Here is a 10,639-nt window from a genome sequence, read left to right as displayed (position 1 = left end):
TCTATTTCCAGTTTTTTAAGGAATCTCCACACTGTTCTCCATAGTGGCTGTACTAGTTTGCATTCCCACCAACAGTGTAAGAGGGTTCCCTTTTCTCCACACCCTCTCCAGCATTTATTGCTTGTAGACTTTTGGATCACAGCCATTCTGACTGGCGTGAAATGGTACCTCATAGTGGTTTTGATTTGCATTTCTCTGTATCTTTTCATGTGTTTGTTAGCCATCTGTATGTCTTCTTTGGAGAAATATTTATTTAGTTCTTTGGCCCATTTTTTTTAGGCTTCTGGGACTGCAAGGAGATCCAGCCAGTCCATCCTAAAGGAAATCAGTCCTGGGTGTTCATTGTAAGGACTGATGTTGAAGCTGAAACTCCAATATTTTTGCCACCTGATGCGAAGAGCTGACTCATTGGAAAAGACCCTGATGCTGGGAAAGATTGAAGACAGGAGGAGAAGGGGATGACAGAGGATGAGATGGTTGGATGGCATCACTGACTCAATGGACATGAGTTTGAGCAAGGTCCAGGAGTTGGTGGTGGATAGGAAAGCCTGGTGTGCTGCGGTCCATGGGGTCACAAAGGGTCGAACATGACTGAGCAACTGAACTGAAATATTCTACTCTGTGGATATATATCTTTTTCTTAGCCACTTCCCCAGTTGATAAACATTTAGCTTGTTTACAACTTTTATTATTCAATTTGTGTGAATATATACTTTCAGTTATTTTGAGTAAAGTTCTAGAAATTAAATCACTGAGATGTATGTTGTTTACATTTAGCAGTTAAAAAGTATTTTGCAAAATTGCATTCTTTATTTTTGAAGAATAATTTTGTTATATGTAAAATTTTTGGTTCACACTTTTCTGTGGAAAGACTAAATAAGCAATAAGGCTGCTGCTGCTGCTGCTGCTGCTGCTAAGTCGCTTCAGTCGTGTCCGACTCCGTGCGACCCCATAGACGGCAGCCCACCAGGCTCCCCATCCCTGGGATTCTCCAGGCAAGAACACTGGAGTGGGTTGCCATTTCCTTCTCCAGTGCATGAAAGTGAAAACTGAAAGTGAAGTTGCTCAGTAGTGTCTGACTCTTCGCGACCCCATGGACTGCAGCCCACCAGGCTCCTCCGTCCATGGGATTTTCCAGGCGAGAGCACTGGAGTGGGTGCCATCGCCTTCTCCGAAGCAATGAGGCGAAAGTCCTCAAATACAAGAGTAGCACTACTGTAGTTAAATTATGGGGTCTAAATAGAAATGTAGAGTGAGAATATATGAACAAGACCTTAAAAGTTCTTTGTGGGAGACTCCTGCCCTAATAAAAAGCAAGTGTCAAGTATGTGTGTGTACAGTAGAAGAAGTTATAATTATTGGTTAACCAAACAACACAAGTGTTAAATTTTGTTATAGTTTGAAGTAACAAGAGAGACTTTTAAAATGTGTAATAAGAAACATTCCCAGTTATGACATAAGTGTCTTGGGGAATACAGAACTTGGCAAAATAGAGCCCTGCTATTTGAGATTGGAGTGGGAAATGTTAAGTTTAAGCAATGGACCTGTCTCAAGGCAGCAGGTGAGATGCATAAAACACAAGGTTTAACTCTTTGACCTACCCATAGAGCGAGATACAGTTCAACCAGGTGTTCACGGTGAAACTCCTAAATAAAGAATCCTAGTGTGAAATCCAGGACTAAGACAAAAATGGTATCCATGTCCTCTCTTTAAACTATTATAACCTTCTTGCAGTATAATAGACTTTATATAATTAAACATACACTGTATAATATACTTTAATTGTTCCTCCCAGGGAACCATTTATTCTGTTACTAGTAAAAATTACTTGAACCATCCATGATGTATATTAAATAAACAGAATACCCAGGGATAGAACCCAGGTCTCCTGCATTGCAGGTAGATTCTTTACTATCTGAGCCCTAGGGCAGCCCAAGAATTTTGGAGTGGGTAGCCTCTCCCTTCTCCAGGGGATCTTCCTGACTCAGGAATCTAACTGGGGTCTCTTGCATTGCAGGTGGGTTCTTTACCACCTGAGCTACTAGGGAAGCCTGTATAATATACTTTAATTTTTCCTTCCAGGGAACCATTTCTTCTGCTACTAGTGAAAAATTACTAGGACCATCCATGATGCATATTAAATAAACAGAATAGAGAGCTCAAAATCAAAAATATTTCAAGGACATTTTGTATACAGTGGAGTTATATTTAAAATCTTCAAGTATATTATTTATTATTTATTGTTAATACAATGAGCTGGCTACTTTGAAAATGAAATCTAGATTCACAGTTTGCTGTTCAGTTCAAAATAAATTTCACATTCATAAAAATGACAATAATAAGAGAACACCACAAGAAAATGTTGAACATATTTGTATTGATGGAATACTAAAACTCCAAAATAGAACCTGAAACAATATAGTTGAAAGCCAATATATTTGACAGTCTAAATGGAAAGATTTTGTCACAATAAATAAAACATATATAAGTAAAATACTAGTCATTAGCCTCTCCACTAACAAATTTTATATGCTTTTATTTGAATAACAGCAACAGTGAATCTTTTCATGATTTTTTGCTAATTGACTTAATTTGTTGTTGTTCAATCACTAAGTCATGTCTGAAACTCTGCAACCCAATGAACTGCAGCACATCAGGTTTCCCTGTCCTTTACTATCTCCCAGAGTTTGCTCAAACTCATGTCCATTGGGTTGGTGATGCCATCTAATCATCTTATCCTCTGTTGTCCCCTTCTCCTCTTGGTCTCAATCTTTCCCAACATCAAGGTTTTTTCCAATGAGTTGGCTGTTTGCATCAGGTGGCCAAACTATTAGAGCTTCAGCTTCAGCATTAGTCCTTCCAATGATTTATTTGTGAAAACCGTGTATGAGAATTTTAATGCTTTCTTTGATATTTATATGTACTTTTACATGTATTTGTATTTTGTTATTACTTATACTTTCTTTGATATTTGTATCTATCAAAGAAAGCATTAAAATTCTCATACACAGTTTTCACAAATAAATTATGAACTTAATTTAAAACATGACAAAAACGGGCAAAGGATAAGATAGAAAACTTCTAAATTAAATCAATTAGCTAACAAACATGGAAAGATATTCACTGTTGGTGATACTCCAATAAAGGCAAATAAAACTTGTTAGCAGGAAGTAGTATAGTGTTACTGCTGCTGCTGCTGCTGCTGCTGCTGCTGCTAAGTCGCGTCAGTCGTGTCCCACTCTGTGCAACCCCATAGACGGCAGCCCACCAGGCTCTGCCATCCCCGGGATTCTCCAGGCAAGAACACTGGAGTGGGTTGCCATTTCTTTCTCCAATGCATGAAAGTGAAAAGTGAAAGTGAAGTCGCTCAGTCGTGTCCAACTCTTAGCGACCCCATGGACTGCAGCCCACCAGGCTCCTCCATCCATGGGATTTTCCAGGCAAGAGTACTGGAGTGTTGCCATTGCCTTCTCTGATAGTCTTACTGGTAGCTGTTTTTTCAGTTTATATAAAAATATAAACTGCATATAATTTTTGATCCTGTGAACTCACCTAGGAGTATAAACAAAAGAATAGATTAGTACAAAAAGATATGCAACAAACAGTACAGTTTCTCATAAAAAGTTGGAAAGAACCTAAAGTGCGTGAACATATAACTGATTATATAAATTACAATATAAAGATACTTTAGCTACTATGTAACCATTTTAAATGCTGTTTATACAGCGATTCAAAAATCTCATTAGAAAACAAATTCAAGAAAACTTTTTTTAAGGACTTAGTGAAAAATTCACATTCAGTTTGTTATCTGACAGAATGCAATAAAGAGATGGCTGAGAAAAAAGTTTCCTCTGGAAAAGTTTTCTTTTTAACATACAACAACAAAGATGATAACTTGAAAAGAAGATCCAGCATCAAAGGTATTTAAACCACACATTCAGTGCGTGCGTGCAGCGTGCATACACACACTTTTTCATCTACTACATAGTTATATATGCATGCATTTCTGCAACAATCCTGACTTGCTAGTTATTTACTAATTGAAGTCTTCTATATGTAGCCTATAGGTCAGCTGGGTTTTCCCTGTCCTGACAGTTCTTCAAAAAAAAAAAAAAATCTTGACTTGCAGGAAACACCCCATGCCTTAGAGACAGTCAGATTTCTCTTCATAATACAGTCTTGCAAGCTGATTTCTTCTCATGCCCTGTCTATAGCACTTGCATTTCACATGCCTCTCCTACGTTTCTCTAATGTCAGGCAGGATGTAAAATACAACTTCTCTGCAGTTTAAAAAATAATTTAAATTGCAATAAGCATTTTGTGAATTTAGTAACTTTACTCAAGTCTTGAAGATTTACATGGAGGTCACTTTTTTCAGGATTTGTACTCTGATATATCTCTAACTCTTACCTCTTTACGGAGTTAAAAGCGTCCTCTCATACAGAGTAGTGATTTTTTTCCCCTTGTCATCCACAAATTAGACATACCTAATGCTGCTGCTGCTAAGTCACTTTAGTCGTGTCCGACTCTGTGCAACCCCATAGACGGCAGCCCACCAGGTTCCCCCGTCCCTGGGATTCTCCAGGCAAGAACACTGGAATGGGTTGCCATTTCCTTCTCCAATGCATGAAAGTGAAAACTGAAAATGAAGTCGTTCAGTCGTGTCTGACCCTCAGCGACCCCATGGACTGTAGCCTGGAAGGCTTCTCCGTCCATGGGATTTTCCAGGAAGAGTACTGGAGTGGGTTGCCATTGCCTCCTCCATACCTAGTGCTGGGGGGGGGGGGGAATATATATATATATATTCCCCCCAGAAAGGGGTTTCTCCATAAAAGCAATTTTATACCAGATGCAGCATTTATCAAATATTTTCAATTTTTTATTTCTGGAAATAGGTGGCCCTGCCTCCATGAATCTTAATCCCATGGTTTGCTCAAGCGTGAACTTTCAGCTCTGACACTAGACACTTCCTTTCTCTCTTGCCTTCCTTAACTAGGTGGATATGAAAATACTAACTTTCCCAAATCCTCATGCAGTTAGGGCTCATTATATGACCCAGTGCTCACCATGAGATTAAAAAAATCAGTATGTTGGTGGAGCTTCTTCCCAGAAAGCTTGTTAGGGAGATGAAATGGCACATTAGCCACCAGCTCTTTCACTCTTTACAGCTCTTCCTGCTTAAAAAGCAAATGCAACATCTGGAAGGACAGCACCAACACTGACTCTACAAAGATGAAAGTTTGTACACAAAACACACCAAAAAATGGGAGGCCAGGACTGCAGGAGGGCACTAAATCCCAGATGTTACTAAACTGCCACGCAATCCCAGAACTGGCTCACTCTGACTTCTTGATTAAAGACACAAATAAATGCTTTCAGCTCAGATCCGTGAAGAAGGTTTCCATAAAATACGTGATGATCATGACATCAGGTTTCATATTTGTAAGGCAGTTCCTAGTTTCTTTTTACTTCATAGTTAAACTGGATATTCCATTTGTATATCGTATTGCATTTAATTAATTTTCTCCTCATATCCCTAATACCAGTAATCTCATTACATGAATTTGCTTGGTTATCTGATTATTAGCATATAAAAGTATTCATAAATGCATTCATAATGTAAGGTCATATGTGATCATAACATAGTGATTAGCTTCATGTCATTCAAATGCAACAAACTTCACTGACCTACAGAACCTCGTAAAACCGTCCTCATTGTTTAACATATTGTCAGTTATTCATTGAAGTAGGCTTGTAATAAAAACAAAAATAAATCAAAGCCTAGTTTGTTATAAGATTCTGATAACATTTGTACATCTATCTTCTCCAAAGCATAGTAATTTGAACTATAACAAAGAGAGAGCCAATATCGTACTGGGAAATCAGGCTTCCTTTTCACCTCTAATTAAAAAAAAAGTCATCATCAAAACACCTAAATGTCACACCATACTCACATCACAACCTATGATGAATTGGGTCAGATGCACAATGTGTCAACATTTAGGAATCTTATCTCCTTTCAGTGTGTTATGCTGACTCAGTTCTGAATATTGACATTAGAAAATCATATTACAAAAGGAAGCCAATACAAAACTCACTTTTCTGAAATATATTTACCAGGGGAAAAAAAAAAGCCATGTCAAAACCCTAGCATGTCTTTGAGAATAATCACACAATACACACTGAAACTGAGGCAGGGAAATGCATCACCATGTCACCAAGATGCTCTGTTCTCAGTGTGATCAGCACAATCCTTACTGCAGGATGAAGGTTTAACCTTCTAAAGGTTTGATAGTTTGAGAACTTTGGCTTACTCTTTTCTGAGGTACTTAAAACACTTTTGTCTTGGGGTACAGCTGATTAACAAACCATGTTGCGATAGTTTGAGGGGAACAGCAAAGGCAGTCAGTCACACATATATATGTGTCCATTCTCCCACAAACTCCTCTCATTTAGGCCGCCACATAACATTGAGCAGAGTTCCACATGCTGTGCGGAAGGTCCTTGTTGGCTGCCTAGTTTAAATGCAGCCATGAGGACAGGCACATCCCTCTCAGACCCCCTAACTATCTCTTCCCCCACTCCTCCCCCTCAAAAGCACGAAGTTCATTCTCTAAGTCTGTGAGTCTCTGTTTTGTAAGGTCATGTGTATCACTTCTTTTTAGACTCCACAGATAAGGGACGTCATACAATGTTTCTCCTCTCTGTCTGACTTACTTCACTCAGTATGACACTCTCCAGGTCCGTCCATGTTGCTGCAAATGGCATTGTTTCATTCTTTCTAATGGCTGAATAACGTCCCGTTGTATAAATGTAGCACATCTTCCTTATCCGTTCCTCTGCTGATGGACCTCTAGGTTCCTTCCATGTGCTGGCTATTGTAAGCAGTGCTGCCTTGAACACTGGGGTGCATGTGTCCCTTTGGATCATGTTTTTCTCCAGATATATATGCCCAGGAGTGGGATCGCAGGGTCATAGGGTAGCTCTCCTAGTTTCTTCAGGAGCCTCCATACTGTCCTTTCTAAAATATTTTTTTTATTACTCTGTTAACTGAATCCTTAGGATTCCTTCTTCTTATACTAAAATTACCGAAGTATATATGTAGTGAGACATAGATGGAAGTTTGCATGACAGATATTAAAGTAGTTTTACTTCCTCAAGCTCATTTTTCCCTGTTTAGAAAAGATAATGCACAGAAAAGAATATTCCTGAAGATGTATTCCAGGACTCTAAGCAGAATTAATATTATGATCAGATGGTGTTCGGTGCATAAAATACCCATGGTGTATATTACACCTAGAGAAGAGATTAGTTTAGTGAATAATATTGTGATTTATTCTCCTGTGTATTGTTTTCTCGGTAATACTGTGAGCTATGTGTTTCTTTTTTAATTTAAACTAGATTTTGAAGTGATGTTTCCTTATTCAAAAATATAACAAAAATAGTATTGATTTATTGACCATAAAGTTCAAAACAGTCTTAAAAACATGCTCACCTTCCTAGACTTTTGTTTACTATAGATGACCATTTTAATTCCAGGATCAGATATTTGAAAAAATATAATAACTGTTTGGTATTCCAAAAGTTTGGCTTAGAATATCAAAAGCAAGTCTTCAACAAAATATAGCCAAAAGTTTATACTATATACCAGAGCTTCCCAAAAACTTTAGCAAGAGCAGAGTTACAGTCTAAGAATGGGTCATAAATATACCTGGAAATATTATTGGCTATAAAAGTTTTAGAGTGATAAATTAATAGTTAAACAACAAATTTAATTTTCAGCCATTCACAAATTTCCAACATTGAAATAATAATAAAAATCTATTTATGTGACAATTCAATTTCCAACCATGAAAAAGTGGTATCTTATGTGATCCCCAACTATAAATAACTATAAAATCAGACAAAATATATGAGGGTTTTTTACTGCCCTGAGCAACAGACAAAGCAGTACTATGATTTTTAAGAGAACGAACACTGCAGTGCTCTGAGGACAGATACTTTCTTTACTTGTATCAGGGAAATGGGGCCCAAGTGATGCAATACATTGCCAAGCTGGGAAGCAGAGATCAGAATCTAGAGTGCTGAAGGGGATGGAATTTTCAAGGCAGGGTCCTGGAAAGGCGGAAGTTGAATGAAGGGGCCAGAGAAGTTTCTGTGACGGTTCACCATGAGCTTTTGGCTGAAAGCTAAGACCTGTGTGCTCACAGAAAGACCCTACTAGCCTTAACAGAAAGAAAGTAGTGCTGGCCTACATTGAATGGAGATAACAGTGTTCACCCAAGGATAGAAAATATTGCAATGACAGCCCATTTGGAAAGAAGACACATTGCTGATGATTTCAGATGTTCAACTGAGAGCCCAGAAAGGACATTCCTTTGGAATAAAGGTTGTGCTGTGCAAAAATAAAGGCTGTGCTGTGCTTAGTTGCTCAGTTGTGTCCAGCTCTTTGCAACCCCATAGACTGTAGCCCATCAGCTTCCTCTGTCCATGGGGATTCTCCAGGCAATAACACTGGAGTGGCTGACGATGCCCTCCTCCAGGGGCTCTTCCCAACCCGGGATCAAACCAAGGCCTTCCACATTGTAGGTGAATTCTTTACCATCTGAGCTACCAGGGAAACCCAATGATACCAAAGTGGGTAGCCTACCCCCAACCCAGGAATTGAACTGGGGTCTCCTGCATTGCAGGTGGATTCTTTACCAGGTGAGCTACCAGGGAAAAAAGGCAACACGCTCTAATTAAGGATAAAATCAGGTAGACCTACCTTGACAAAAACTAAAACCAAGACTAGCAGAATTGGTAAGAATCCACAAGTAATTTTGTTCATTAGTTAAGATAAATATAACATGCTAACGTAAGACATTAACAGGGGAAACTGGGTTTGGGGTATGTAGAAACTCCCTGAACTATTGCTGCAGCTTTTCTGTAAATTTAAAACTATTCAAAATTAAATGTTTTCAAAAATATATTAAGCAAAAAGGAATATGCAGCAAGAGCAGCAAGTGGCCACAGAATAGACAAATCACACCATGGCTTTGAGAGTAGCACCAAAACAATGCCCTTTCCTTAAGGTTACCTCCCTACTGCCATCCTGGAATTAGGTGGTCTTTGGAGATTTAAGAAAAAGGAATAGGAGGGAATCACATTAGTCCTAAAACTCACTATTTTAAACTGGAAGAAGGTAATATAATTTGATTGTCAAGATTATTCTCTACTGCTAAAGGAGAATCACTGGTTAATTCATCTATGGGTGATGAAATAATGCTCGTTTGGATTTTCTGGTTAGTCATAAATTTGAAAGTGTACAGTTTCTACCCAGACATCAAAAGGAAAATTGATGAAGAGTGCAAAAATGGAAAGTCAAAGGTACTATTGAGTCAGAAAACTGAGGGTTTACCCACTCTGGTGATTCAGTAAAGACCTCTCTTATTTGATGAACAGAAGAGCTTAGGTTTAGCAATAGATGCACTATAGTGAGAAAGCATAAATGAAATAAGTATATCAAAATGACTCAGAAAAGCAGAATTAAATGCATCTAGTAATATAATTGGGTCTTTCTCCGTGACTCAGCGGTAAAGAATCCACCTGCAATGCAGGAGACACAGGAGACTTGGGTTTGATCGCTGAGTCAGGAAGATCCCCTGGAGGAGGAAATGGCAGTCCATTCCAGTATTCCTGCTTGGGAAATCTGATTGACAGAGGAGACTGGTGGGCAACAGTCCATGGGATCACAGAGTCAGACAAAACTGATCACGCAAGAGGAAGAGTCATATTAATATAATTGGGGGCAATAATCTGCAGCTTTAGGAATCCAAGTCTATGGTAGGGAGAAGCAGATTGCAGTTTTAGACAGGACAACCAATTAGAACTCATGGAGAACACATTGGAACAGAAAGTTCTAGGAGATTAAAAGATTAACGACATGGATCTCTAGGGGGAAGAAGGAACAGCCAATGAAAAGATGGTAAGTCAAAAGTGAGTCTGTCATGTTTAAAGAACCGCAACCAGAACAGTGTGACTTAAAGAGAGCAAGTGAGAAAAATTAGTAAGTGATAAATTCAGAGGTATGACAGTGGCTAGTTGCTGCCAGGTGTTAAAGTACAAAGTAAGAATTTTAGCTTTCTTCCTAGGTAGGAAAGCAGTCAAAGTTTTCTCTGGAGGAGTGACATGATCTAACATTTTAACACAATCATCCCAGAAATGATTTGGCTTGGTTTAAGAAAATATATGTGCCAAACAAAGAAACAACTAGGAGAGATTATTTTAGAGTACACATAATATAAACAGAGATGTACTTAACTATATGTATCCTGAAATACATAATATTTAATTTCCATTCAAAGAGACACGTTTCCAGGAAATAAGAGGAACAATTGCTTCTATGGATATTTACATTGCTCTCTCTTTCACCTTAACTAACTCTGCCAATAATTCCCTGTTCATTTAATAAGCATTTGTATATCATAATTGCAGATAACACTAGTAAAAATTAATTTCTTCTTTAGAATGTATTTAGTCGCACCACCACATATGAGGATTATATTGAAGAAAGTTGGTGAAAAATATAAAGCATACATAGGGGCTGAGAGTGTGCCCACATGAAATCACTAAGAATAAATAAAGATCCTCTAACACA

The sequence above is a fragment of the Bison bison genome, unplaced genomic scaffold, assembly GCF_000754665.1.
Source record: "Bison bison bison isolate TAMUID 2011002044 unplaced genomic scaffold, Bison_UMD1.0 scf7180017864497, whole genome shotgun sequence".
Taxonomy (NCBI): Eukaryota; Metazoa; Chordata; class Mammalia; order Artiodactyla; family Bovidae; genus Bison; species Bison bison.
Note: the sequence above shows the minus strand (reverse complement) of the source record.